We start from the raw sequence: 27940 nt of genomic DNA on the forward strand, positions 1-27940 counted from the left end.
GGGGGCATAGCTTACATGTATATTTAGATTTAGTCAGTATTTCCAAATAGTTTCCCAATGTGTGTGCACCAGTTTACGGTCTCATCAGCAGTTGTGTGAGTGAGTATTCCAGTTGCTCCACGTGCTCAGCAGCACTTGATATTGTCAGTTCTCTTAAGGTAATTGATTCTGGTGAAGAGAAGTATTATTTCATTTGGTTTTTAAATCTACATTTCCCTCATAGCAAATTATGTTGGGCACCTTTTAAATTGCTTATTGGCTATTTTGGGTATCCTCTTTTTGTGAAGTGCATGTTAATTTGCTCTTTCTTAATGAGATTTTAGTCTTTTTCTTAGTGTTTTGTAGAAGTTCTTCACAGATAATCGTCTTTCGTAAAACATGAGTGTTGAAATATCTTCTCTCAGACTGTAGTTCATCTCTTCTTAAGAAGGAGAGGACTTGAAAATTTTTGTAAGAATAGGAAAGAGAAAAAGAGAGAGAGGTTGAAGTCAGAAAAAAAAAAAAGTTCCATCTGGAAATCTTTCCTGGTGGTTGCAGAAAAAACGCCTCCAGGCAGTTTGCTGGGGCGGGAACCTCGGAAAGAGCTGATAGGATTAAATGTGTTAAGAGCAGAAACGGTGCTATTTGGCTTGCGACCCTTACATTTCTCCCAGTGTAGCAGCTTAAGAGGATAGGGTTTAGAGGTTTAAGAAATGAGTAGGATTTGAGGCAGTGGCTTTTCTATCTGGCTAACTAACTACCGTACCTTTGAAGACCCCCCTCAGAAATATGGTTACTATTTCAAAGATGATCTTCACGACCTTTCTGTCGTGAGAGGTGTAGTTCAGTGGTGGTTTATCCTTTCCTTACGAGAGGGCTGGAAACCATACACGTGCATCTATTTTTCTCCCTTTACGCTTTGCTTGCTCACACGGAAATAGACACATTATCCGATGGATTGCCTTTAAATGCTTCCGGTTTCTACTCTCTGTGTCTCCGCACTAACAACCACGTGTCAGCACAAGGAAGACAAGGGAAAGGAAGTGACTAGAAGAAAAGAATTGGTTCCTTCCGGATTTCCTCAAGCCGAAGCAAGAAGCCCGTCTCCATATTAACGTGCCCAATAATCCTTTTAGCCTTGTCATTGAAGAGCAAGACAGAAAAAGAACCGAAAGTCGAGGCTCGATAATTTCATTTTGAATTGCCTTAGTTTTCTGAGCTGTCTTTGAGTAGTGGAGTAGCCGAATCCATTTCTCTCCCTATACTTCCCTCCTCCTCTACCAACCCATCCAGTCTCCTAAAACTGGATCCTATTTTTAGACATGGATTTCAGGGGAGCCCATATACTTTGGGGCGAACGAATGGGTGATGTTGAACAAAATAAGAGTAGACTGGCCCGCACAAATGAAAACTTTAAATTTTGGGAGAACAGCTAAGCCAAGTGTTCCCAGGTGGCCGAAATAGCTCAGTTGGGAGAGCGTTAGACTGAAGATCTAAAGGTCCCTGGTTCGATCCCGGGTTTCGGCAGTAGTGTTTTACTGTGGTGTAATTTATTAACCCGTTACACGACAGTTATGCCCCAATCCCCAAAATCCGTATATAACTACAATTTTTACGGCTTTTTGCAAGCGCGATCAAGGTGTGTGTGTGTGTGTGTGTGTGTGTGTGTGTGTGTGTGTGTGTGTGTGTGTGAAGTGTCTTCCACGAAGTGTTTCCTGACAGCGATATTTTATTTAAAGTTTCAAAACCTAGAAAATTATTTTCCTAGGAGCTAGGAAATTCCAATATGCTACATGGCCTTGCACTTACAATTCATTTCTGCCTTTATGTTGTGTGTGTGCGTGTGATCTTTTTAATCACAAGAATTGTTGTTGGTGGTGGTGGGGAAACCTGCAGAAAAAAGAACTACTACACTGTGTAGGTGTATATATGTGGGTGTGGTATATGCAAGGAAAAATTTCCAATCAGAAAATATGGGTTTGTATTTTGAGTCCACCCCGTTTTTAAACTGCTAGAATAAGGAGCTTTGTTGAACATCATTGAACTTTTAAACAATTACAAGAACATGCAGAGTTTTCTTTTTGACAAGACATTCATTCCTTCAGCCTTCCACCCCTGTCTAGAATTTGCACATCTTAAGTTATTTCTGTTTTGTTATCCAGGAAAGAATGAGAATAAGCACTTCTTTAAGAATTATTCTGTTGAATTTTCACAAGGGAACCTAGAATACTGAAAAATGAAAGCAAATGGACAGTAAAGTCGTCAAGACTCAGGTACCAATACCCCATTTTTTCCTTTTAATTTTGACTTTATTTCTTGAAACTCTTTGTTAGGGATAATAGGTCACTCTTGTGTCATTCTGAATTGTTTTCTTCTTTTCAAATTTCTGTGTCAGTTTCACAGTGTCTGTTTTCCACCGACAACTCTTGGACACTTTGAAAGAAGAAAATAAAACACTATTTCAACATCAGAACTGCATCAAGTTGCAAATGGAAAATTGGTACAAACTGAGAAGCAACGTCAAGGTAGGGACATTCGCTGTACAGGAACTTGGCTTTAGAAACTTATCCATTAACAATCTATCCCTCCTCAATTCAGAAGCTTGCATTTTATTTCATTAAGAAGTATCTGATTGGACAAACAGCATCATTGAGTATTTTATTGCCTAACACAGTAATGATTCTGTTGAAGTGGGAGGTCTAGGGTAGTTCACAAAACATAATTAGCCTCACATTCAATATCTAAAAAATGAGGCTAATGATGTCTATGTAAAAAGGGATACTGTAAATACCAAAGGAGATCATGCAAGTGAATGCTTTCTGTCATGTCCACACATAGTAGGAAACTGGTAGACTGTGCTCTATATTCCTTGGTTCTGGTGTTCCCAGAACAGCATCTAAACATGTCATGTCTTCTGTAGCTAGGGATGTCAAATAGCAATATAATAAAGCCATAAATGAGTCACTTTTGTAACTTTACATTTTCTAGTAGTCACATAAAAAATAAAAATAAGTGGTCTTCATTGAAGAAGAATATTTAAATAACTTGGTGTATCAAAAACATCATTTAAATAAATAGTCAATCAAAAAATTATTAGTGATATAGTTTACATTTTAAATATCATATTAAGTCTTTGAGGCCTGATATATATTTTCCACTTACAGCACATCTCAATTTTTAAGTGTTCAATACTCAAAGTGGCTAGTGGCTACCATTTTGGACAGTACAGGGTTAAACATACACATCATAGATTTTCAGATTTTCTGAATTGAGTATATATGGCATGAGTGTGTTCTGTCACTCAATTTAGAAGTTTAATTCCTGATAAGAATTCTGTATTAAATGAATCCATAGTCTGAAGATGGCTATAGACTTTTAAAAAATTGAAGTATAGTTGATTTACAATATCATATTAGTTTCAGGTGTACAACATAGTTACTCAACAATTTTTATAACTCTAAATATTTAATTTTAAAAATCCCCACTTTGTTCATGGGGCAAAAAGAAAAAAAAAAGGCATACCTTATTATTATGAATTCCTGAGACCCCAATAGACATGCAGTTTTCACCAGGTGTAACACAAAATTATGACCAAGCAGTGGTTCTGAAAACCTTCTTAATATTGGAAAGCATCATAAACCTAATATTTTACAACATCAAACAGTCAAGATATCCTCCTAAGCACTTCATGGGCTAAAAATTTCATGAGCCAACTGAAAGAACAAATCTGTCAGACAAACCATATTCTTTCAGCTCCAAAAGGAACTCAATGTTATTTTATGAATATTGGCAAAAGTCCATAAATGAGCAAACCAGAAGGAGAAAGGGTTAGCCACTGGAAATCTGGTGCCAGGAAATGGGTTCTCTTGCAGTCTTTTTATATATTTCAAAGAACACAGCCTTAACCACAATAAATCCCAGGGTTCAAGAGATGTCCGGGAGCAAATTTATTTTCCTACGAATATCACTAATGAGAATACTTTTCTGTCTTTATCCATCCTCCACATAGTTGTATCTACTGATCACTCACAAATCCAAATCTGGAGGCAGGGGTAATTGTGTGATTTCACCATGTAACATTCTCACAAGTGTGCACCACATAGATCTTGAATTTAACATGAGCAAGGCTTGCCCATCTTCTCCGTCTTCCAAACTTCCTCCCATTTCCAAAAGAATTTTTAAAACCTACCCCTTTTCTGCACTTTCTTCTGTTTGGTAATGACATAGCTTTTTTCCCTCCCTAAATAAATGCATGAACAAACAAACAAACACATAAATAAATACTTTTTTTCCCCTTTATCCCTAATGTCTTGCGGCTATTTGTCTTTGGTCTCGCTCTCATAATTTAATATTCCTCTCCATCCCTGAAGCTGTTGTTTCATTCATGCCTTATGAATGCTTATGAAGAAGAGATTTTGGATTATTGGCGGGGCCTGCTAAATTAGCTGGGTGCCTAGATTAGAAAAGAAAAAGAGCCCCTTACATTGCAATGTTGAATGCATCGTTCTAGGGTTTTTTACTGCGTGTGGCTTTCCTCCATCAAATCTGGTCCTTAATATTCCAATGGAGCAAACAACCAAGATCATGAAGCATTTTAGGCAGGAAAGAAGCTGAATTTCAATGGCCTTGTGTCTCAGGTTAAGACATATCTGGAGGAAATCAAAAGGTCCAAAAACTGGGACTTGATTTGATCTCTTGCCAAGCATAATAGGAGACCCCAACTATGTTTTAAAGCTATGGTGTCAACTTCTTTTGGTTATCTGACACGTGTTTCCAATCTTTTGCCTTCCACTTCAAGTTCTATACTCTAAAGCATCAGTATCCTTCTTTGGTTCCTCTACCACCTAGACACCCAAGGATCCAGAGCCTCAGGAAATAAAATTTATTCCCAAAGAAGCATTATCAGGCAACCTGTCGGGGAGGGGGTGTAGCTCAGTGGAAGAGCGCATGCTTTGCATGCATGAGGCCCCGGGTTCGATCCCCGGCATCTCCAGGCCTTGGTTTCACTTTTCCCTCAAACCTCAAGGAATGCAGCTTTTTTCCCCGTTATATAGTCCTGTACACATACAAAGTAAAAACATAACCCAATGGATTCTGGTGAAGTCCCTCCTCTCTTGCTGTGAGCCTCGACCTCACCAAGACGACTTCAACAAGCAGAAGAAAGACAAAAAGGAAGTAGGAGAAAGAACGGGATGCCAACAGGAACAGTCTCGAAATCTTGGCCCTGAGATTAAAGTCAGGACAACCTACACACCGGAACTATCTAGAGTTCAGACTCTGAAAACCATTTCAAATTAAATATACTTGGTTACTGCCTTACCCCTCTTATCTTCCATGTCTTGCATTCCAAGCTCAACACATTAAACAAACAACAACAACAAAAACACTCACTCCTACGTATAGTTCAGATGGTGAAGTCTAAAGACAAAGGCGGTCCCTGTTTCTACCTTGCGCTCTTCTCCTACCACTAGCACGTGGGGATCCGGACACTGTGGCCTCCCTGCCGCGCGGGCTGAAACCTCCAATACCACCGGGATACACTAAAATCAGAAACTCAACCGCAGGACTTCTCTCAAGTGCTCCAACCACGGAAAGAGCAGCGAGGCTCTCTGAAAACCGCGACAGTCGGACAAAACGAAGGGGATCTTCTTTCGGGAAAGCGGTCTCAGCTCATTTCTTTTACCGGGAATGGGCCTGCTTGTTCCCCACGTACCCAGAGGAAGCGCCGCAGAGACGCGTAACTAACCGCCTCTCCTCCCATCTGAAACTAACGCCAACCTAAGCACTCGTCCACTTTTTCCCTCCTCCACCTTCCTGTGAAGCTGCGGACTCCACGCCTGCCTTTCGTTATCGTTACCTGTATTCTGCTCTCGCACTAATCTCCCTCCTGGTGTTAACTTTCCCAAAGATATCAGCCCACTCGTCTTGGAGTCTCTAAAGCCGAGAACTGCCAAACCTGGCTGACTTTCAGAATCATCGGGGGGAGCTTTTAAACAAGGTCGATTTCTGGCTTAGCCCATCAGAGATAATTCAGAATTTCCTCCAAACCTAGTACCTGAGTTGACTGTCGGAACAAATTTTGGCTGAAGGTGGGAAGCGTCTCCCCTTTCCACAGGGACAATGGGATCTCAAGAACTAATTTGGCAACCGGCGAGCTCATTTTGCACGTCGGGCCCAGCGGCTGAACCTCCCCCCTGGTGTTCTTTCATTCAAGAAAAGGATTCCGTATATACTAAGAGGGGCAAAAATCGATGCAGCATCCTGCTGTCTGTTCTTGTCCCCAACTTGGTCTCTGTGCGTCTCAGAACCAGAGCTGCAAAAGCCCGGGAGACAAACCGATGCCGGATTTCCCAACCATGGTGCTGGCCCAGGCGTTGACAAGGGTATTGTTTTTATTAGTTTCTTCCTTTTGTTTGCCTTAGGTTTCTTCTGCTCTTTTTCCCCTTGGCTATCTCAGTGAAAACTTAGATGACTAACTTGTGATTTTTCTTTTCTTGTATGCACTGAGTGCTATAAATTTCCTTCTCAGTGCTGTTTTAATAAGTATCAGAAATTTTTAGTGCTGTCTTAGTGTATCAGAAATTTTGATACATTGTATTTATATTTCATTCTATTTATTTTTAAATCTCCATTGAGATTCCTCTTTATTCTGTGGGTTATTTAGAGCTGTGCTGTTTAGTTTCCAAGTGTTTGAATATCTGCCTCTTATCTTTCTGTGACTAATGTGCACTGTGGTCAGAGAACACACTGTATCTTTCAATTCTATTAGATTTGTTGAGGGTTATTCTATGTCCCAGGATATGTTCTATCTTGGAATACGTTCTGATGGATTTGAAAAGAATCTATACTCTGCTTGTATTGGATGAACCATTCTATGTTGATTGGATTCCGGTGGCTGATGGCATTTTTCAAGTGGATTTGCATATTTTATCTTTCAGTTTTATCAGATTTTTTTTTTCCTTCACATATTTTGCAGCTCTGTTGTTTGGTGCATACGTATTTTGGATTACTATGCCCTTCTTGGTAGATGGGCACTTGTATCATTATATGATGTCCTTCTCTGCCTCTGATAATTTTCTTTGTTATGAAACTGACTTTATTTGACATTAATATAGCTACTCCTGCTGTCTTTTTATTGATGTTTGCATGACATGCCTTTTTTTTTAATCTTCCTAACTTCAAACTGCCTATATATTTACAGGTTATATTTGAGGTGAATTTTTTTGTAGACAGACAGCATATAGTTTGGTCATGTTTTCTAATCTACCCTGTGGGTTTAATTAGTGCATTTAGGCTATTTACATTTAATGTAATTATTGGTATGTAGGGCTTAAGTCCGGCATTTTATTTTTTTTGTTTTCTGTTTGTTCTCTGTTATTCTTATTGTTCACTTCTCTCTTTTTTTGTTGCCTTTTTATGGACTACTTGTATATATTTTGGAATTCCATATTCATTTATCTATACTATTATTTATTGTATCCTTTTGTGTAGATTTTTAAAAGTCATTACTGTAAGAATTCCATTATAGATATTTAACTTAGACTGTACTGGTGTACCATTTTACCAGTTCATGTGAAATGTAGCAACCTTACCTCCCTTTCTGTCACTTTACTATTCCTCACTTGTAATATGACTGTCTTAACTATTTCTTTCACATACATTTAGGACCACATCAGACAGTGTTATACTTTTGCTTCAACTTTCAAACATAATTTTAAAAGCTCAAGACAAGGAAAGTGTATTGTACTTACCATGTTTTTTTCTTCCATCCTGATATTCAATATTCCTTCTCTATCATTTCCTTTCTGTTTGGAGAACTTACTGTAGTCATTCTTTTAAGGTAGTTCTCTGGCAGCAAATTATCTTAGTTTTCCTTTATCTGAGAATATATTGATTTTCTTTTCATTCCCGAAAGATATTTTCTCTGGATATTGTATTCTGGATTGATAATTCTGTTCTTTTTTTTTTTTTTTTAATAATTCTGTTCTTTAAGCCCTTGGAAAATGTTGTACCACTCTTTCTGACCTCTATGTTTTCTGATGAGATAGATAGCCGCTGTCATTTGAATTGTTTCTCTATACGGGTAAAGTGCCATGTGTCTCTGGTTTCAAGTCCTTTTTCTCCCTTTGTTTTTAAGAGTTCAGAAGTCTTGGCTGATTTTTTTCCCCAGTCAACTGATGAAAGAGACTCTCTTCTAAAAACCACATAAAATCCATATCTTCAGGTCAGCAATCCCTATTCCAAATGACTTCCCAAGACTGTCCCTTGGGGTTGGTAAATTTATCATGTAATCATTTCACACCTATAAAGCAACCACATAAAATCCATATCTTCAGGTCAGCAATCCCTATTCCAAATGACTTCCCAAGACTGTCCCCTGGGGTTGGTAAATTTATCACATAATAATTTCACACCTATAAAGCAATGAGCAAAGTTTCAATCAGTGTAAAATCAGGATATCATTTCCCCCAACTCTTCCTGTATGAATAAAGATATAAAACAGAGGTAGTACGCCTGAACAGGGACTTGAACCCTGGACCCTCAGATTAAAAGTCTGATGCTCTACCGACTGAGCTATCCAGGCCCACAATGTTAGTTTTTCCCGTAGTATCTTATCTATCTTCACACATTTGGACAATTCGTTTTATCCTTCATGTATTAGTTCCCAAGTCAGATTTCTTGGATTTTCCTCATTGCTAAGAAGATTCTGTTTGAGAGAGATGTTATAATCGTTAGGAACATTTTCCTTCCTCTTCTCTTCTTTGTCTTCCTTCTCTAGGTTTTCAGAACCAGAGATGCTGCATCCCCTAGACAAAGCATTGCCAAGTTTCAGACTACATTGCTAGACAAAGAGGGTTTCATTTCTTGCCAAGTACCTCACCTAAATTTCTCCAGGCAACACTCACTATTTCTGTTTCTCTCCCTCTGCATTGTCTTGTACATATTTCTTGCAGCCTTTGTAGACAGAGGGAAAGAGAGTTGAAGGAGGAGGAATTTGAAGATGCAAGAAAGTGTTCCATAATGGGTCCCTTTCTGTTGATGGATGAAATTGCCCCCAAACATTCCTTTGGCAAGGGAGTCTTGGAGCTGGCTGACGGGAGGGTGGGAACCAGGTGGAACAGCTCATGCTGGCCAGGCATTCTGCCCAACGTGGTGTGGATTTACATTCTTCAGCTTCTACAGGAGCCAGTAGCTCTCCAAACAGGAAAACAGCAAGGGACCGTTATCCAATCTATGCTTCTCATTGAACCCATTTCAAGAAGGAAAGGGGTTTAACTAAAACAATTTCATAGGAAACAGCAGAAGGCATTTCCTTGGTCTAACCAGACTCATTCAGTCCAGGCCCTAGCTCTTACCCCCCACTGCTCCTGTTTGAGCTTACAGACTTTTCTCCCTGGAGGATGCGCCATTGTATCTTTGAGATGGAACAGGTCAGAACGTACCAAACTCTGAAGCTCCCTCTCCTTACACTATCATCATCCCTTCATTGCAGACTTTACTTTTTGGCTCATATTTCTCCACTGAACTTGCATCATCATTAACTTGCATCAGACTTAGGTAAGAAAGCCTTCAAAGGCTGTGTCACTTCTGATCGCCTCACCGTTTATTAATTTTAAGTAACTGTTGTCAGGAACTTGATGCAGTTTTATTCCCTTTGGGTCAGGAATGTTATTAATGAGATCTTCTTTCCAATGAAGTTAGAAATTTGAAAACAGAAACCTACCACGTTTCAGCTTTCAGGTTTGAATACAGACATTTACCTACTGGCTACGTGGCCTAATGGATAAGGCATCTGATTCCGGATCAGAAGATTGAGGGTTCGAGTCCCTTCGTGGTCGTTGCTTATTGCTAGGCAAGAAACGGAATCCTTTTCATTTGACTTTCTAAGGGCTGACCTTGAGAAGAAAACCTGAAATGAGGCAAGAGTCTTAAAAAACCAAAATTAGTATGCCCACTAATTACCGATACCTTGCGTTTTGTCACTGGCATCTAATCACCAGATAATACCCAGTAGTGAAATACTAATGCATGTATAGTTATTGATACCATAATGACCCTGGATTTTCTGGCTCAGAATCCTTCTGTAGAACTGGTAGACAGTGGCCAAGAAAAGGATAGGAAGGGGAAGAAAAGTTGACTGCAAACATTCCTCTGGAGAAAGCTGGGTTTCAAAGACTTTCTATCTAGGAGTTAAGAATATGTGCTTGGAGGGCTAGGGGAGATACTAAACCCTGAACATGCACTTGCAGTCTGGACCCTCATAGTGAGAGTCTGATGCTTGTCAACTGAACTATCCAGCTCAGGAATTCAACTTATCCTGAGAATTTATTCAAAGCTAATAAGTGGATTATTCTCTAACCTTTCTACTATTTGCCTTCGTTATAAATACAGGGCACCAATATTTGAGAAATTCACCTGGCAGAGGGATCCTCCTTCTACATTCAGCATAGCTTCCTACTTAGCAAATCTGAACAAACTTGTAACAGGTAGAGATTGAATCAGTAATCAAAAACCTTCCAACAAAGTAAAGTCCAGGAGCACAGGCACATTCAGCTAAACTGCAAGACATAAGATTAACACACAAAAGTAAGTTGTTTTTCCCTACACTAGCAATGAACAATCTGAAAAGGAAATTTAAAAAACAATTCCATTTACAATAGCATCTGAAAAAATAAAATACCTAGGAAAAATTTAACCAAAGAGGTGAAAGACTTGTACACTGAAAACAACAAAACATTGCTGAAAGTAATTGAGGAAGAGGGGTAGGGAATTTCAGTGGGAAGCATCTCTGTTCCTCCATCTACTGTCTATTTCATGACTCAAAAATTATGAGACTCAACAAAAATGTCTGTCAGGTTCTTTATTTTCCCTCTTCTTTCCATCTTTTTTCCCTGTTCTGAAGGTGAACTTCCTCTTAATGTTGGGGTAGGCCTCTTTTTCTTAACTGCTTTTTTTTTTTTTCTTTTTTGGCTTCATAGTGTGGATTGCAGGGATTGACCCTGCATCCTCAGCAGTGAAAGTGCAGAGTCCTAACCATTGGACCACCACGGAATACCTTGGGCCTCTTTTTTTTTTTTTTTTTTGGTGGAGATTTAGGATGGACTCCCCCCCCCACTTTTCCTCTCCCATCCCATCTTCCTTTTACCAAAACAACCACCCTATGTGGAACCAAGGTCTATGGAATAGAACTGGAACAGCTGTAAAGGCAATGCACTGAATCATTGGTTTTCTTTTCGTATGAGCGGGGAAATCATGAGAAAATGAATGAAAAGGTGCAAGAAGGATTGGGTTACAGAGTAAAGAACACACATGGAATTACAGGGGTTTTACTCAAGACCTTGTATGTGGAAGGCACCTGCTTAACACTAAAAATCACCTTGCCCTAGAAATTCTTCATAACATATCAGTGTCATTTTTGGATGGTTTTGAGAAACCTAAAAGTTGGCAAGGGAAAGTCCACTGAGATAAATTTCACCAATGTAAAAATCATTAAACTAGATCCTCTCTTGCATCTCTGGTTCAATATTCTGGAACAGAAAAAGTATATTAGGCAAAACTAAGGAAATCTGAATAGATTGTAGATTCCATTTTTAAAAATGTATCAATTTGAGTTCATTAACTTGGCAAATGTATCATCCTACTGTAAGCTGTTAACAATATGGGAAACTGAGTGCAGGGTATAGGGGAACTCTCTGTAATGTCCTCTCCATTTTTCTCTATATCTACAACTGTTCTAAAGTTAAACTCTTTTTATAAAATAAAATGATCTCTCTTTTAGATATACAAGAGAAGAGAGCATTTAAAAGGATTTAGAACAAAGGTTTTGCTGCAGAGAGTGAATGCATTTCTAACAGGGCTCTTGTACTGGTTAGCGCCCACATTCAACAGGAGGGTGACTTATAGGACCTATGCCACTGTCTGATTTCTATGATGATTTTAAATAACGTTCAACAGAGGCTAAAACAAAAGAATAAGCATGTGATTAGTAACGTGCTCCAAATGAAAGCTGGCTTCAGTAGGCTTTTGTGTATGTATGTATACATGAAATTATGGGGAAAGTGAAAGAGTCCACACCAGAACCGGGTCGTGAATCCTGGGTCCTCAGACTAAGGGCCTGATGCAGGTCCAATTGAGCTACCCAAGAGTACGAAGGTTTCAGTAAGAATCTATTCAAACCAAAAACGTTTAGTCACTGCTTAACCTTTTCCTTCCACTCTTTCCCTTGTATTTTAAAGCCAAACACGCTAAAAACTAGTTGATGGCAGTTGAAATGCCCAAACACAAAACTGCGTTTGGAATTTGTTTCTAAACTCAACGCTGCATCAGGATACTTATAACGTCGACTTTCTAAAATCTCCAATACCGGGGTTTACTGCTCCAGAGATATGCAGCCACAGGTGCGCCCTTGAAAATGCTCAGCCTGTGTTTGCCGTGACAGAAAGTGGAGCAAGGCACTCTCAGAGTCACAAAATCTTGGGCAAAACGGGACGTATCTTTTTGTGGGACACACGCTTTCAAATCACTTACCTTAGGAAGGAGCCTTCTTCTCTTCCCGAGGGCCTGCAGAAAGTGTAGCAGAAATGCCAGGCTTGGTCACTTTCTACCTCCGAGCCTCTCCATTGAGACCCATCTCCAAACTAGTCCTCTTCTATCTTCTTCCTCTGCTGCCTCTTTCTTCCCCTTCATTGGCTTCATCCTTTTCCCTTCCAAGAACCAGGCCACTCTCCCTTCTCCAACACCTCTTCTGCTTATTCCACTTCCCAGCCGCTCGTCTTTCTAGTATGGTGATAGTGTAACCCATCCCGGTCGGTACCTGTCCTCTCCTCCCCATTCCCTCTCCTGACAGAAGGTTTAGGATTTCATCCAAAAATCTTACCTAGCTTAACAGTCGCACCAATGTTTGCCTAAAGGTGGGAGGTGTCGACGTTCTGCGCCCTGGGTACTGATGAAATTTTCAGACTTGTCCAGGCATAGGGAAGGTTTACAGACAGCGAATTGGTTTCGCAGGTTGCGCGCAGCTTCCCTTGCGCTCTCCTCCTTGCGCAAATAATGTGATGCTGTAACAACGGGAGCGCCCACATTTCTACTCTTACCTCTGTCTGCCGCCACTCTTGTGTTGTCTGCAAAACCAGAGCGATAGCGTCGCCGTAACAAAGCTGCTGTCATGTTCCGAGTCCAGATGCCGAATGCAGTGGTTTGCAAGAGCACGCAAGACTGCCTGAGACACATACTTGTCGCTCTTTGTTTCGGTCAAGTATTGTGAATTAATTCACCTCTTGTCTTAACTTCACACCTGGACCTACATTCCCTCGGCTGCACTCACGGAGCGCGCCTTTGTATCCCCAGCGCTACGTTTTGCATTTTTGGCAGCTTCGTGGGCAGAGGAGGACTTTCTAAAGAAGGGAGAATCTAAAGACATAACAGAAGATTCAGTTCTGGGACTCTCCCTCGTGGTGGACTAGAACTGACACAAGAGGCAGTTGGCTAAAAGTTCGTGATGGGGAGGAGGATTGTGGGAAGACCTAAGGGTTTTTCGGTCCAGAATGCATTTCTCTTTTTCCTGACCTAGCTGTGAGACAGGAGTCAGTCCAGAGGTTTCAGAAACAGAGGAACTGAACATAATGGACTTTGGCTTGCCAACACCGTCATACAGTGATAAATAAATAACATGGGATAATAGGAAAATGAACTTACAGTGGTGGGGGGTGTAGCTCAGTGGTAAAGCGCGTGCTTAGCATGCATGAGGCCCTGGGTTCAATCCCCAGCACCTCCATTTGTCCTCAACTCCCTCACAGCTGAGGTCCTCGGTTTTCTCTGTGTAGACCTTAACTTTTGTATCCTTCGGTTAATCATGTGACTATGGGCCTTGACATTCCTTGGATCTCCCAACCTGACTACTTCAGTACAATAAAGCCAGGAACCAAGTTAAGTACGGAAACTGCTCACTCAGAATCAGTCTCCTGAAGGCGGAGCACCGAGTATGCCACGTAGGGTCCATTCTCCTTTGCTGCATTTTTTTCATTATTATTAAGAAGCAGGGAAGAAAAAGACAGACTGAAAGAGAAAAGGGGGAAGGGCGCCTTTGGGAAAATTCTTTTAGATTACCCCTCCCACCTCCCATCCCGTCTTCCTCTCAGCTGGTTTGTGTCAATGGACAGGCTGCGGGCTCCAGAGGAAATTTTCCTTCTCCTTTTCCTTTCCCCACTCGCCCCTGCGCTTTCACCACACACCGAACCTTGGTTGGGCAGCAAAAGGTCGGTCCAATCACCAACCATGGAGCTCTGTGTTCCCAGGTTTTTCTCGGTGAAGGAGTGTTTAAGATACTGTCCATGGGAAAGACGCTTCTCACGAAACTCAGAGGCTTCCAAATCCGTAGTTGAAAAAGTTATTTCCAGTGTTGGAAAGGGCAGCTAGTCTCTCTCAAAGCCAGACTCGGGCAAAAAGGGTTGCTCCTTCCTGTGGCACAAACGCTTTTAAGCCCGCTTCCCTTAGGAGGAAGATAACCTTCTGGTTTCCTGCATCCCTAGAGGGAGCAGAGGAGACAGAGGCAACGCGGGCGCAAATTACCTCCCGGGCCAAACAAATAGTGGGCATCGTAAAGACCTAGTCCCAAGCCTTCTTTCGCCCTTTCCTCTTTTAGTTCCCCCTCCCCAACCGCAGCCACCTGCCTCCTCCTACCCCACCCCACCCCCATCCACTTTCTTCATCACCTGCTGCTTCACCTTCTCCTTCACTTTCCCTTCCCGTCTCTCCTTTCATTCTGTTTCACCACTTCCTCCAGGCTAGTTGTTTCCAAGCAGCTCACTTCAGTTCCCGCAGCTCCACTTTCTTGATTAACAGTTCTCAAACCTGGATGATCAACAAAATCATCTGGGGAGGCATTTCCATCCTATAGATCTCCACCCCACCCCCCGATCCCGTGATTCTGAGTGCACTCAGGAGCTACAAGGTAGAAATGGGCATACGTATATTTACAAAGTTATCCGACGATTTCCCAGGTTCGGGAACATTGCATTCTAGTCTAAAACCTTTTATCTCTGTGTTGGTGAGTCGCTTCAGGCTGCCTATATTATTCATCAAGTTACTTTTAAAAGTCGTTTCGCCTCTAAGCGCCCACTTCAGCGACTTTCCAGAGCCAACTAAGCCTCATTCGGGCTTTTTTTTTTTTTGAAGGGGAGGAGCAGAGGAGGAATGGAAGAGTTGATATATATGTAATTGATTCCGATATTCAGGAAAATACAGATTTCCCACTCGTGAGAAAGAGTAAAAGAGAAAACACAATGATTTAGGATTACTCCTAAAACTCACCTTTGGTCACCACAGATTTTGGCAACAGGAGGAAAGTGTCTATTCCTTGCATCTCTGTGATGGCTGAGGTTTGAGTATTTGTCCAAGAGCATCGGGTTGGAGCGAGAAGGTTCTTATAAAAGTTTAATTTGCTTCGCCGTTCTTGCTTAGCCTCCGAAGTGTCTCCCTTAAGCGTCATTGTGGATCTCAGAAACAGAACTGCACAGTCCCCAAGACAAAGCCACTGAGGTGCAGGGCTCCAGAGTTTGGAGTTTCGCTGGGCTCCAGAGTTTGCTAGAGTGACCTGTTTTCTCTTTCCAGGGAACTTTTCAGGTTCTGCTCCTTTGCACCCTTGTTCTAGCATTTCCAGCTGGGGTTGACAGCCAGAAGCATTAGAGGTGCAGGGCCCCCCCCCCCGATGTGATGACGTGGGATCTGCCTTCTGGTGGAGGCCACCGGGAGAAGGAATTCAGAGTTCCAGCCTGCAGCCACTTGAGTTAACATGGGCTATGCATGGCCATGGCTGAGGGTTCACAGCCCTAGGGTTTAGATACTCCCTTCTCCTGGAAAAACGGATCCAAAATATGTATTCCCTCATGGGTTACAGTGGCCAGAGTACTGTTCTTTATGGGGACTTCTTATGTCTCATGGCTTTTGACAGCTGCCTGAGAGATTCCCTAAGGCAGAAGGAGGGCTCCATGCTAAATACAGTGAGGCTTAAAGAGCAAAAGGAATAATGTCCTGTGAAGCCATGTTTGGCAAAATGGGAAAAGGTGGTCTAAGCTGTTTTTCACTGCTTTGTCTACTCTCCCATGTTAGAAGTCTAGAGAATGAGAGTGAAATAGAAGGAAAACTCATTCACTTAATCTTTGCCCTGAAATGGTTTAGACAGCAGCTTGACAACAACATACTTGGATGGAGGCAGCCCAGAGATAGCCCTGGTAGGAAGAGAGCTTAGTGGCTTGGCTGGTTTGAGCATCTGTCCAGGGTTTGAGTCCCAGAGGAAGCTGAGCTTGTGACTGATCCCTGCTTTCTCTTGATCTTGAAGGACCTAGGAGAAACATGATTTTAGTTTCTCCAAATGAGAGAAAATAGATGTCAGTTTAAAAATTTTGACTTCACGTTTTAAAACATCCTTTTCAAATACAAAAGTTCTCATGCAAAGGTTTTGGTAAAGAAAAATGGAACCGTTTTTGTGCATTCACCCAACACTCGACTTGCACAGAGAACAAAGTGCAGAGCAATGATATTCTGTAGTTTGTACTGATTCTTAAACGAGTTGTTTCTGTTTGTTGTTTCTGTTTGTTTGCTTGTTTTGTTAAATACAAGCAAATTATATATCTATTCTTACTTCCACCCAAACACCTTTGGCCACATCTTCCTCTGGGACATCAGTGTGGTGTTACATGAGGTGTTGTTAATTCATTTAATGATTTAAGAACAGAAAAGTGAAGTTCAGCGAGGAAATGTAGAAGGTAAGGAATCTAAATCCGCTGTTTGCAGGGTTTCTGAGATTTACTTCAGCTAGGTGTTTTGGTTGAGGGGATGGTGGGGAGTTAGTGGGTGTCTTCTAGTATATATTTTGTGTAAATTTCCTGTGGAAGTTGATTTAACATGGAATACAAATGACTGTGCTGCCCAAACCTAGGATCTAACCTTTAAAATCCATTGGTCACTTGCTCATCTAAGCTATTCCAGCGAGCGTGAGCTAGTTCTTCAGTCTTCCAAATCATGTTTTAAACGTTCACGTGGCAAGGCTTTGGTAAATGTCACCTTACCTTGGGCCAACGTCCACCCACCCACTCACCAAAAAATACTTGGGGTCTGTGCCCTGCACCTCCGTTGCTTATCTCAGATTCCCTGCTCCAGGGCCCGTGGAGTAGAAATGGTATAATATCGAAGGGAATCCATTGGACTACGTATTTTTTTAAATGGGAGCAGAGGAAACATGGCAAAATGTATGACAAAAATTAAAGGAGAGGATGAGGAAAAACCTAGATGGAGGAGCCGGGGGTTGAACCCGGGACCTCGTGCATGCGAAGCACGCGCTCTACCACTGAGCTACACCCCCTCCTGCAGGAGCTCCTTGGGGATCATTTATAAAATACTACTTTTATTTTGAGATTGGCTTTATTTTCTAATGGAGAAAATCCACTGGGTTAAATCCCACCATTTGTGAAATTACCAAACTGGATATTGTCTAGCGGCTTCACTCAGGTTACAGTCCGACTGACACAGTCTCTGATTCTAGGACTTTCCTACTTCTGTTAGCCTGCTGCAAGGTCCACTCAGAAGAAACTACGTGAAAATTACTTTCTTTCGCCTGGAAAAGTCACGGATTTCCAACACAAATCTCCAGCAGTACTGGCTCAGATGAAGTGCTTTTCAGCCCAGAGGCAGCCGAATTGAATTCCACATCAGGTTGGGTCGGATGACGGCCAACAAACATCCTTTATCCAACTGACACTCATTGTTTGCTCACGCATCACCACATGTTCTGAGATTGTTTTCAGTTCTGGTTCCACATCTCCCCACCTCTTGAGGATTATGTCTACAAAGGATTTCAGGGGGAAAAAAATCTTTAGTTCTATCAACTAAAAAAAATCTAAAGTTCTATCAACTTAAAAAAAAAGCTGTCATGGGAATTCCCTTGGTGGTCCAGTGGTTAGGACTTCACGCTTTCGCTGCCGAGGGCGCAGTTTCAGTCCTTGGTGGGGGAGTTAGGATCCTGCAAGCCACGCAGCACAGCAAAAGAAAAAAAAAAAGAAAAGAAAAGAAAAAGAAAAAAGTGACATTTTTCTAGACTGGGGGAATGAAAGGACAAACACAAGGCAGCGAAACAACATTGGGGAACCTAGCAACTGTCAAACTGCTTTCCCTGAAGGAACCCATTATCACAGTGGGAAAACCTGCAATTCTTCAGAACATGAAAATTCGAGGAGGTCCTGGCTAACTCAAAGCTGATAGTATTGGCCGCGTGGGAAAGAGCAGAGGTAATAGCTCTTTTCTCGCTGGGATGCTTTCAGCTTTGTGTAAGGCCAATGACCTCCATGAGTCCAAAGCCCTAAACTATACTTCTTTATCATGATCTTCATATGATACTGATGGAAGTAATCCAGGAAGCTTTTCATTTAATGGCTTGAAAATACCGGACTTAAGTGTTTATTGGTGAAGGCAGGGACGACTGGAGGCACGCAATTCCAATTCTTCGTGCCTTAGCCTTCTAAGCCCTTTTCTTGAGAAAGTGAATTCAGAAGCATTTGTATTAGGGTGACATGTTACAGGAAGGAGAATTTGTTTTGACACAAACTGTGGGCTTTTCAAATCATGGGGAGGGAATCCTGATTTTAGTTCAGCCTTTTAGAGCTCTTCCAACTAAGCTATGTTGACCAAATCTCTACTGTCATCATCAGCACTAATAATTTTCTCCACTTTCAAGTTTGGAAAGCACAGCAACCCTTGAGAGATGTTGTTCCCTTTTTCCCTCACTTTGAGAAAGTTGGTGTTTGATATCCTGCCACATGTGGTAATTAGTTTCAACTACTAGCAACAATGGGTGTGGGAGGGAGTGAGGAGAGAAAATCAGTGGGTAGGTTTTCTGTTCCTCAGTCTTCAGTCTTTTAATTGACATAGGCAGAGCCGAGAACACAAAGGAATCCATTAACAAAAATTGACTATGAACCTCTTTTCCTTTCCTTTGTATCTTTTTCTTTCCTTTTCCTGGGTAAACTGTGATATGGAACAAAAGGGAGCATGGGCTCACTCTCTTATTTCTTCTTGTCTTACTTGTGATGCAGTTAGGTTGGTAGATGCCAGAGTCATAGAGTTGAAATAGATCAGCTTAAAAGCAATCTTTTGGGTAATGGATTTACTTTGGATGTGAGCGGGGAAAAAAATGACTAAAGAATTTTTTTTGATGGGGAAATTTGGATGTGTTCTTGAAATATAGTATTCGTGAGGAAAGGGAAAAGCAATAATGGAGTCCAAGATTACCTGGATTCTCCTGCATGCTTAGCTTATGCTCTAACAGTGAGCTACACAACCAGATAGACCCTATACTTCAGTAAATCTATAACTGATGATTGCCCTGCTTCTTATTGAGGAGTCATTTTTCCTTTTCCCCTACATTGTTTCCAACTTTTATTTGGAAGCCAGATGGAACTTGGCTTTCTTCTAGGAAGGTCTTTAGAGCATGTTAGGGTGTTCCTTCACTTCTCACATCCTGCCATTGGCTTCAACTAGCTTCTGAAAAGCAGGACCTTGAGGGGCAAATCCAGGGTAGCAATAGAATGAGAAAGTCATAAATGTATACAATCCAGTGATGTTTTGCTCTGTCTTAATCTAGACTGAAAGACAACTTCGGAGGTGCTTTCAAGGGTCCGCTAGACAAATAAAACAGTGAATTGAATGACGAAAGGCAAGGGAGAAATTTGATGTAACATGGTAGAACAACACAGGATTTGGACTCTTACTGGAGTCCAATACTTAGTACTTAGGTACTTACAGGTAGATTGGATTATGCAGACAGTGATGCCTTTCACAAAGCTAATAAAAACAGGGGAAGTGGTGGGAATTCTGTTTGTTGTTGTTATTGGTTTGTTGATTTATTTTTGCGTCAGGAGCATAAGACGGGGTAATAAAGGGGTAACGTTGAGTTTGGGTTTTGGTATGACATATTTTAAATGCCTACAAGATGGCCTGTTGAGGATGTCTACCTACACACATTATAACCTGAATCTGGAATTCTGTGGACATCTCTGAACCTCAAGTTTGGACAAGTATGTGGCTAGGAGTAGAAAGACTCCGAAGAGTAGGTAGAGTGAGAACTTAAAGTTATGCATTCAGACATGTAGGTAACGGGACTTCCCTGGCGGCCCAGTGGTTAAGACTCGGTGCTTCCGCTGCAGGAGTCACGGGTTCAGTCCCTCGTCGCGGGATTAAAATGCTGCGTGGCACGGCCAAAAAAAAAAAAAAAAAAGACGAATAGATAAGGAGGTTATTGTTAGGGCTTGTGAAAAACAAAGAAATGAGATTGCTCCTAGGCTGATCTCATTCTTCTTTGATTTATACTGGTTATTGTTATGGTCCTAAAGTTTCCTTAGAAGACCAATAAAAGTCCCATTTTCTGCCATCAGCTTCCACGTAAAGTGATTATCTCTGCAGAAATTGTAGATCTCTTAAGCTGTCTGTAAAAGGAAACAGCATCAATTCCACCAGTCCCCAAAGGACAACCTTTGAGCAGAAATACTGTCCACGGGGTCTGGTTTATTGAAAAGGAACGTCTCCTGCCTCCACCGCACCCACTTGCTGCTGAGCGTCTGCTTCTCAACGTTTTGAGAATTCAGTGGAAAGGATGGGAAGGGAACAAAGAGATGGCTGACTTTTTAGAAACCAAGACCTCCCCATTACTTGAATTTATCTGAAAGTCAAGTGTTCTCTAGGGCAGGGGATGAACATCACTTTGTCTCCAAAATTAAAGCAGGTTGGTGGTGGGGCTTTCTTTATTTTGTCTTTTTCTGGGCTCTTACTGGAGAAACAGAAGTCCTTGTTCGAATTCATGTGTTCTATTCCAGGTATGTGATAAAAGTTCATGAATAGTTGTGTGTCTAAGGCATTTGGTTTGCAGTTCAAAGTGTTTTTCCAGGGACGGTTGGAATCCTGCTCACAGCACCCTAATTTTTCACGTGGCTACTGTCTTTAGGATTAGTTATTCTGGCCAAAGAAATTGCACACAAGTTTCTTTCTTTTTCTTTTTTCCCGTCTTTGGATCTTCCTTCTCTTAAGTAGTATGGTAAAATGGTAGTTCAGGTGAAAAAGCTGGTTAAATTGGGGACATTCGCGGATGTGGAATAAGCCTGTTCTTTTTTTTTTTTTCCTTCTCTTGTTTATTCCTTCTGCTGTCCCAGCAATCATGTTTACTTTCCATGTGAGCAGGGGGAAAAAAGTGACGAAAGGTGGAAAAGTAGGAGAGCAGATTCCGCGGGGCTGAAGGAATGTAAAAATATAAAATATATTGGGGAGCAGAAAACAAAGCGCTCGTGGAGGTGCTGGGGATTGAACCCAGGGCCTCATACATGCAAAGCATGCGCTCTACCACTGAGCTACACCCCCAAGTAGTAGTAGATTCTTTTTTTGATATATTAGGAAATATGCCCATTTTCCGTATTCTTTGGCAAAGCTATTTTCTTTTGTCAGAAAATTTATTCTGTTAACTCCACTATTTCTACAGTTTTTAAATTAGATATTTTTGGTGGATGTCTATGCTCAAGAATAGTAAATTCTAAAAAAAAAAAAAAGAATGGTAAATTCTAAACCCAAATTTTTACCTTTCCTGCTCGTGGTTTCTTCTCAGCCGGTTCAGTCCTCTCCAAGACCTTCTCACCTGGGCCAAAAGACAGAGTAGATGGAAGAGCATAAAAGAAAGGAAATTATCACCTTTTATCATCACTCGAAATCATCACAGGAAACAAAAAACTGATCCCACGTTCACAAAAATTAATCTGTTTCTCAGCATCTTTGAAGATTATGCAAGAACGAACAAAAAGAAGAAAAAATAAGGGACTCTAAGAAATTAAATTTTTTTTCTGTAATTTTCTGAGCTGTGTCAGAGTAGCAGAGAGGCTTTCTAATGAATCCCTATTACTTCTCTTCTCTCTCCACCTACCATCCCACATTGCCAGGAATTGGATGCAAGCACCATACATGGGAGACATTCCAAACTTTTGGGGGTGGGTAAATATATTGGACAATTAGCAACACTTGCAGAGTCTGAAACATTCTAAAAACGGGTTGAAAACAATCTCAGTTTTGAAAAATGTGTCAGAGAAGTTTATTCTGAAGGGCCCGAAATAGCTCAGCTGAGAGAGCATTAGACTTAAGATCTAAAGGTCCCAGGTTCAATCCCTGGTTTCGGCAAGTCTGAGTGTTTCAGCCTACAGCCGGTAGGAGGGGCAATCTTAGCAACTCCCGCGACCTAGTACGTGAAACTCCAATCTTTAAATTGAGGTCTTGTAATTGATATCACATGAGCAAAGGAAATGTCCGGCATTTCTTGCTTCTCCCGTATGCGTACGACTGCAATGGCCTGTGAGTTTTGAATTTTGATTCATCTTTAATGAATAGTAAAATTCGTTCTTATAATTTAGAATGCTATTTTCCCTTAATAATAATGACATCAAATGGCAAAGTAAGAAACACCATAACACGTCGAGAGAGCGAGGAAGAAAAAAAGCTAAATTTATGTTTTATTATCTTTACCGGCATCTTTCCCTGTTTTTTGGGTAAGGGACCCAACATTTTCATTTTGCCCTGGTCCCGTACATTATGCAGCCGGCCCTGACCAACATTAAATCGACATTCTATGCTTTCACAAATTTCTTGGGCTAATTACATCTTACCTCCACACCCACTCTCAGTCTTCCCACACACCTATCATTGAATTATAATCTCGAGCACTGGCGAGTTTCGTATTAAAATCCACGCCCAGAGTCTACAGTCCCTCTCTGAATTTCAATTCGTTGTTCTTAATTCTTTACATGAAATTAGGATTGGAATACCTGAGATAACATTGCAAGGAAAATCCCAAGGGAAGATGTGGTTTGTATTTACAATAGGAAACATTAAGAAAATAGGCAGTACACTAAAATCAGTCCTGCTCTTTGCTTTCTTAATATAGTCCTGCATTGTGCGGATGTAACAAAATCAGTTCCATTTTGTTTCCAAAGCCGTTGGAAACTACCTATTAATGGGTGGCTGGTAGGCTGCTGGTAGGAAAAACCCCGCCAAAGTCGAATTTTAAGAGAGCAAAAGATGCATTCGGAGAAACAGACAGGTCACACCTAGAGAGGCCCCGCTGGGATTCGAACCCAGGATCTCCTGTTTACTAGACAGGCGCTTTAACCAACTAAGCCACGGAGCCCACGCTGGGAGTTCGTTAGGGTTTTCTTCTGTCAGAGAATGCATTTGTATTGCTGTATTTCGGAATAGGACCTGAGACGGGAACTATATATTCGTCTCTTTTAATAATAAGACATCTTTTCGTGGACTTTCATACTCTTGGCTTTTGACTGGGGTCAGAGCCACCCAACCAATGAATAACAGCTTTGACCCAAGCGTTATTCATCCGTCTTTTTTCCTTTCGCTCTGTATGACCTCACTGTATTTGGCGTGGAGCCTCGATACTGCCTCAGGGAAACTCAGGCAGAAAAGTTCAAGCAAGATAGAAAGGCAGAGACTATGCGTAGATTTCCTCAGAAAGCACTGGGACACTGACTTTGGTAAACCGCAAGGAAATCAATATTCCGAGTGAACTATTTTCTCCAGGAGACGAAACTAGCAAAACCATAAAGGCTCAAAATCTACCTCGTCCACCTGTGGTCAGGGTTACTTCAACCTCTCCGTGCTGGCGTCTGAGAGTCCCCACGCTTCGCCGCGGGCATCTGGGTTGGTTTCTCCTTCTCTGGAAAAGGCCCTGCGCTACCAGGCCTTTCCCACATCTTTACACCGGTATCCCTGCCCCTCCACTGCTCCTGTCTGGCAGAACCGCGGCTGACAAAGCTGGGCAGAAACTTCGAAGTGGAAAATAAAGTTGCCTCAGGAAATAAAGGTCCAGTTGGAGAGAGGACACAAAACCGCCAGGAGCTAAATGAAGATGAGACAAGGCAAGACAGCCCCTGCTCGCAAATCTCTTGGCCCAGCATGTGATCGGGAACCCTGTGGTGGGATCCTAAAGACCTGGTTCTGAAAACCTCAGAATAGACTGTCCCATCAAATACTGCGACTGTGTTAAGCAGTCTTCTACCAAAAGAAGACAACAGGAGGGGGATGATACATGGCTTGGGGACATGACCTGAAAATGAAAAGCAAATTAACTTTTTGTCACACCCTTCATGCAACTGAACAATTCCCCAAACCTTAAAACCAATAAAGCTCAAAGTAGACGCTATTGCCTTTAGCCAAATTTTGACCTGTCAGTCAACCCAGATACGAATTTAAGATTCTTTTTTTTAATTTTAGGGTAATCCTAAATCATTTCATTTTCTGTCTTACTTTGAAGTTTCATTCCGACCTCTCTTACGGGTGTGAGGTCCTATCTTCCTAAGGACAGAAATAACATAACTAACTCTCCAGTTCCTCTGTACCACAGGTCAGTTCCCCTCTCTGCCCATTAACAAGACAGAAACTCAACTGGCTCTGGGGATGTCACTGGAAATATATATGAAAATATATCAATATTTCTTAATATACACTTAATATTAAATAAAAATTTAAATATATTAACGTTAATGTTATGATAAATAGCAAAGTCAACCACAAGCAACCTTCCAAGGTAGAGAGAAAAAGGTACATAAATGTTGTAGACAAATGTCAGTAGTACCCAGACCTGGGGAATGGCTTGAGAACTTGATGAAAGTATAGATTCCTGGGCCCACCACACAACTCCTAAATGAATTAAAAATAAGGCAGGAATCTTTATAATTTAAAATCTTCTTCATATTTTACAGATGGCCAGCCAGGTTAGAGAACCACCATTGGTCTAGAAATTTAAGTGAGTGGAAGTAAGACAATCTGGTGACAAACTTCATCTGGAAGTGGTGGTTAGGGAGGGAGAGGGGTGGGCAGAATGATTCCTGGGTTCTTGAAGAAAGGTAGGCAACAGAGGTTGAGGGATTTACCATAGTAACTTTTTAAAATAATCAGGCTTGGCTTAGAAACAATAGTAATGAGACAGTTTTTAAAAAGAGAGAATTATAAAATTTTGGGCCGGGGGGGAATGATGATTATTTGCACATGATAAAAAGAAAATGAAATAATGAGCTTTGATTCCAAAAGTTTAATGCTGACTTCCTTGGAAAGTAACCACCAGTCTTCAAAGCTTGTTAATGGTTCCATAAAACTCCTTTTATTTTGGGTCTGTTACCCAGATACCAGATTCTAATATTGTCAGTAGGGTGTTACAATTCATTCTGTTGGCATCTTCCTTATCTGGCCAAAGAATTATCAATGATTAAAAAAAGCTAGCTGATTTGTTGTCTTAAAATTTTGTAACAGAAAGGTTAGTTTTTAACAGTTTAATGCCACAACATGAACTCAACCCCATTGGGCAGCCTGGAATGGAGCCCCACCTATGCTGAATCAGAACTTCCAGCTGTCGCTCATGCACTATCACATTCTGAGATTGTTCTCAGTTCTTACTACACACTTCACCTTGTGAGTTTTGTTCCAAATAGCATCAGAACAAAACTTCAGAAATGCACCTACTCTTCATTTTCGTTTGAAGGAGGGCAATTTTTAAGAACAGATACGGGACAGCAGAGTAAGAGTGGTAGAGAGAACAAAGCCCTCACATTCCTTTCCCTCTGAGAATGCAATGACTGACAGGAAAGATTGGCACAGAAATTCGAAAGAATAAAATTAAATAGCTGAAACCTCTGAGATGGGATCACTTTTGTCTATGCAGCTGATGATGGCCATTTTTCCCCCAAAGCCTTTCAACTTTAGCTGCTGGCTTCTCCAGTGTTTTCTGTGTGATTTTCTGACATGTACCTGGCAGGGTTTCCTTAATATATTTATATATGATGACAAAGCATGGAATTTCGATTCCCCCCATTTCAGCCCCCTAGACAATTCACTTCAAGGATGGAGGAGGGTGTCTGTGGTCAGGAAGCTTCTACATGCGAATTGGGAAAGAATTATTGACTAAACATGACCATCGCCACCATACTATGGGAACAGGTACGAGTACTCTCATGCTAAAGGATCTCTCAATCTAGCTATTTCAGTCACACTAGAAAACTCTACACTCACTGACTCAAACACTCATTTTAATGAATTGAGGTTTGGATAACAACAGCATTCTTATGAGAAGTGGATTTATTGTGCAACGTCTACCCATGCAGGTAGAACTGAGATCTGTAGACTTCAATGTCTGGTGACTGCACTGAGTTGCCCTCAGTGGAGCCTGGAAGATAAGGAGGGAGTGGAAGAAAATTAGTGGGCAGGCTTTCTGCTCCTCAGAAACCTGTCTCTCAAGAAAGGCACAGCTGAGAAAATAGGGGTAGGAAGTTGTGCATGGTCCTCTTATATTTTTCTCTTCCCATTCTCCCCCCCTCCCCCCTCCCATCCTCAATTATTTTTGCAAATGAATCATTTACTGGCTTGTGAATGTGCATTTGGTATGTTTACTGTCCTGGTGAACAGTATCTTCCTTTGTTATCCCACTCCACGCAGCCTTCCTTGTTCTGACACAATCAGGTTCGGTAATGGACTCCAAAGCCCTTGGGGTAGAAATGCTTGAGTGCTTAAAGCAACCAACTAAATTAGATAAGTAGTCTCCCTTGAATGTGAGCAGGAAAAGATGAGTAGAGAAATGCAAAAGCAAAAGTAAGAAAAAACCAAAAAAAAGAGAAGAGGTTCTGACATGGTCAGGAAAATGCAGCTGTGAAATGCGAGCATGGAGATAGGGAAGATTAAACCTAGGACTTCTTCCATGCTCCGTAATCTCGCCACAACTCAGCTACATCCACCCGGACATGTGGCTGCTGAGAAAAAGTTTTTGACTAATTACCTTCCTTTTCTGGATGTCTTCGAGGATCTAATAGTTGGCAGAAGAGTTTAGTCTGTTCAGTTCCTTTATTTTGTGAAGCTCCTACTCTGAATCTGGTCTTGTGGCTACATCAAGAGAAGGGGCACTGCAGCCCAGATGAAAAGACACTTGGTCTTCCCAAAGTTAGCTGGCTCTGAGGTCTGCTTGCCAAGGGACTGCCTGAGTAGCAGTTCCATCCACCCAAAGAGAGAAGCCCATTATGGAACCTACCCTTGTATCTTCAAATGCTCACTCCTTCAACTTTCTTCCCCTCTGCTTACACAGCCGGCAATAAAAATGAGAAACATAATGCAGAGGGATGTGAGGAAGAGTAGCGTGCTTCCTTGAGAATTTAACTGCATATGGGGAAATTAGAGACAAAGGATGAATTCACAATACTTGTGGCGAAATGAAACACTTCCGTTTCAGGCAGTGACATTTTCTAGTGGATGCTACAGCTCTGGTTCTTAAAGACACAGAAGACAGAAAGAAAGGAGGAGGAAAACAAAGTATTCCTGAGAGCTAGCTATTATAGAGTTTTTTCAAATGGAGTTTTCTCTGCAATGAAGAGAATGCAGAGGAGATTTCCACTAGGACAAGATCTACCAAATGAATTAGTTGTTTATATGTGCAGTACCAAGATCTATAAGTTTGGGTAGTTCGCTAGTTAAGCTTTCAAATTTTTAGCTGGGGAAACAACGTTCGAATCCCTAGCAGTTTAGTATTGCAATGTTCGCACTTGTTCTGTAGTTATTGGGGAAGGCGGGGCGGCCGGGATATGACTCCAGTTATTTTTAACTGGCAGAAAGCAACTGAAATCTTGCCTGCTCTTAAAGTTCTGAGTATTTGCATGGGATCCTTTACCCTAGTGGCTGATAAACTATTGCCTGCGAGCTAAGAATGATTTTGGAACGTTTCACGAATTTGCGTGTCACCCTTGCGCAATGGGTCATGCTCACCTTCTCTGTATCTTTCCAATTTTAGTATATGTGCTGCCGAAGTATGTGAGCACCGTTTTTTATTTTAAAAGATTGAAAAATAAAACGAAGGATAGTATTTTGTGACACGTGAAGTTTATATGAAATTCAA

The 27940-nt window shown here is 41.3% G+C and overlaps 10 non-coding genes across 10 annotated transcripts; 5 read left to right on the forward strand and 5 right to left on the reverse strand.

Moving 5' to 3' along the window:
* The first annotated feature begins 1433 nt into the window (after positions 1 to 1433).
* Positions 1434 to 1506, forward strand: TRNAF-GAA (transfer RNA phenylalanine (anticodon GAA)). The gene has a single exon. It is a non-coding gene; the product is annotated as a tRNA-Phe (tRNA).
* Positions 1507 to 4900: 3394 nt separating this feature from the next.
* TRNAA-UGC (transfer RNA alanine (anticodon UGC)) lies at positions 4901 to 4972 on the forward strand. The gene has a single exon. It is a non-coding gene; the product is annotated as a tRNA-Ala (tRNA).
* Positions 4973 to 8490: 3518 nt separating this feature from the next.
* TRNAK-UUU (transfer RNA lysine (anticodon UUU)) lies at positions 8491 to 8563 on the reverse strand. The gene has a single exon. It is a non-coding gene; the product is annotated as a tRNA-Lys (tRNA).
* Positions 8564 to 9745: 1182 nt separating this feature from the next.
* On the forward strand, positions 9746 to 9818 carry TRNAR-CCG (transfer RNA arginine (anticodon CCG)). Its single transcript has one exon. It is a non-coding gene; the product is annotated as a tRNA-Arg (tRNA).
* Positions 9819 to 13681: 3863 nt separating this feature from the next.
* On the forward strand, positions 13682 to 13753 carry TRNAA-AGC (transfer RNA alanine (anticodon AGC)). The gene has a single exon. It is a non-coding gene; the product is annotated as a tRNA-Ala (tRNA).
* Positions 13754 to 17266: 3513 nt separating this feature from the next.
* Positions 17267 to 17338, reverse strand: TRNAA-CGC (transfer RNA alanine (anticodon CGC)). Its single transcript has one exon. It is a non-coding gene; the product is annotated as a tRNA-Ala (tRNA).
* A 3968-nt stretch (positions 17339 to 21306) lies between these two features.
* TRNAA-UGC (transfer RNA alanine (anticodon UGC)) lies at positions 21307 to 21378 on the reverse strand. Its single transcript has one exon. It is a non-coding gene; the product is annotated as a tRNA-Ala (tRNA).
* Positions 21379 to 22108: 730 nt separating this feature from the next.
* Positions 22109 to 22182, forward strand: TRNAL-UAA (transfer RNA leucine (anticodon UAA)). Its single transcript has one exon. It is a non-coding gene; the product is annotated as a tRNA-Leu (tRNA).
* Positions 22183 to 23111: 929 nt separating this feature from the next.
* On the reverse strand, positions 23112 to 23185 carry TRNAT-AGU (transfer RNA threonine (anticodon AGU)). Its single transcript has one exon. It is a non-coding gene; the product is annotated as a tRNA-Thr (tRNA).
* Positions 23186 to 27751: 4566 nt separating this feature from the next.
* On the reverse strand, positions 27752 to 27863 carry LOC132528354 (U6 spliceosomal RNA). Its single transcript, XR_009543223.1, has one exon. It is a non-coding gene; the product is annotated as a U6 spliceosomal RNA (small nuclear RNA).
* Positions 27864 to 27940: the final 77 nt, after the last annotated feature.

Source organism: Lagenorhynchus albirostris, chromosome 10, assembly GCF_949774975.1.
Source record: "Lagenorhynchus albirostris chromosome 10, mLagAlb1.1, whole genome shotgun sequence".
NCBI lineage: Eukaryota > Metazoa > Chordata > Mammalia > Artiodactyla > Delphinidae > Lagenorhynchus > Lagenorhynchus albirostris.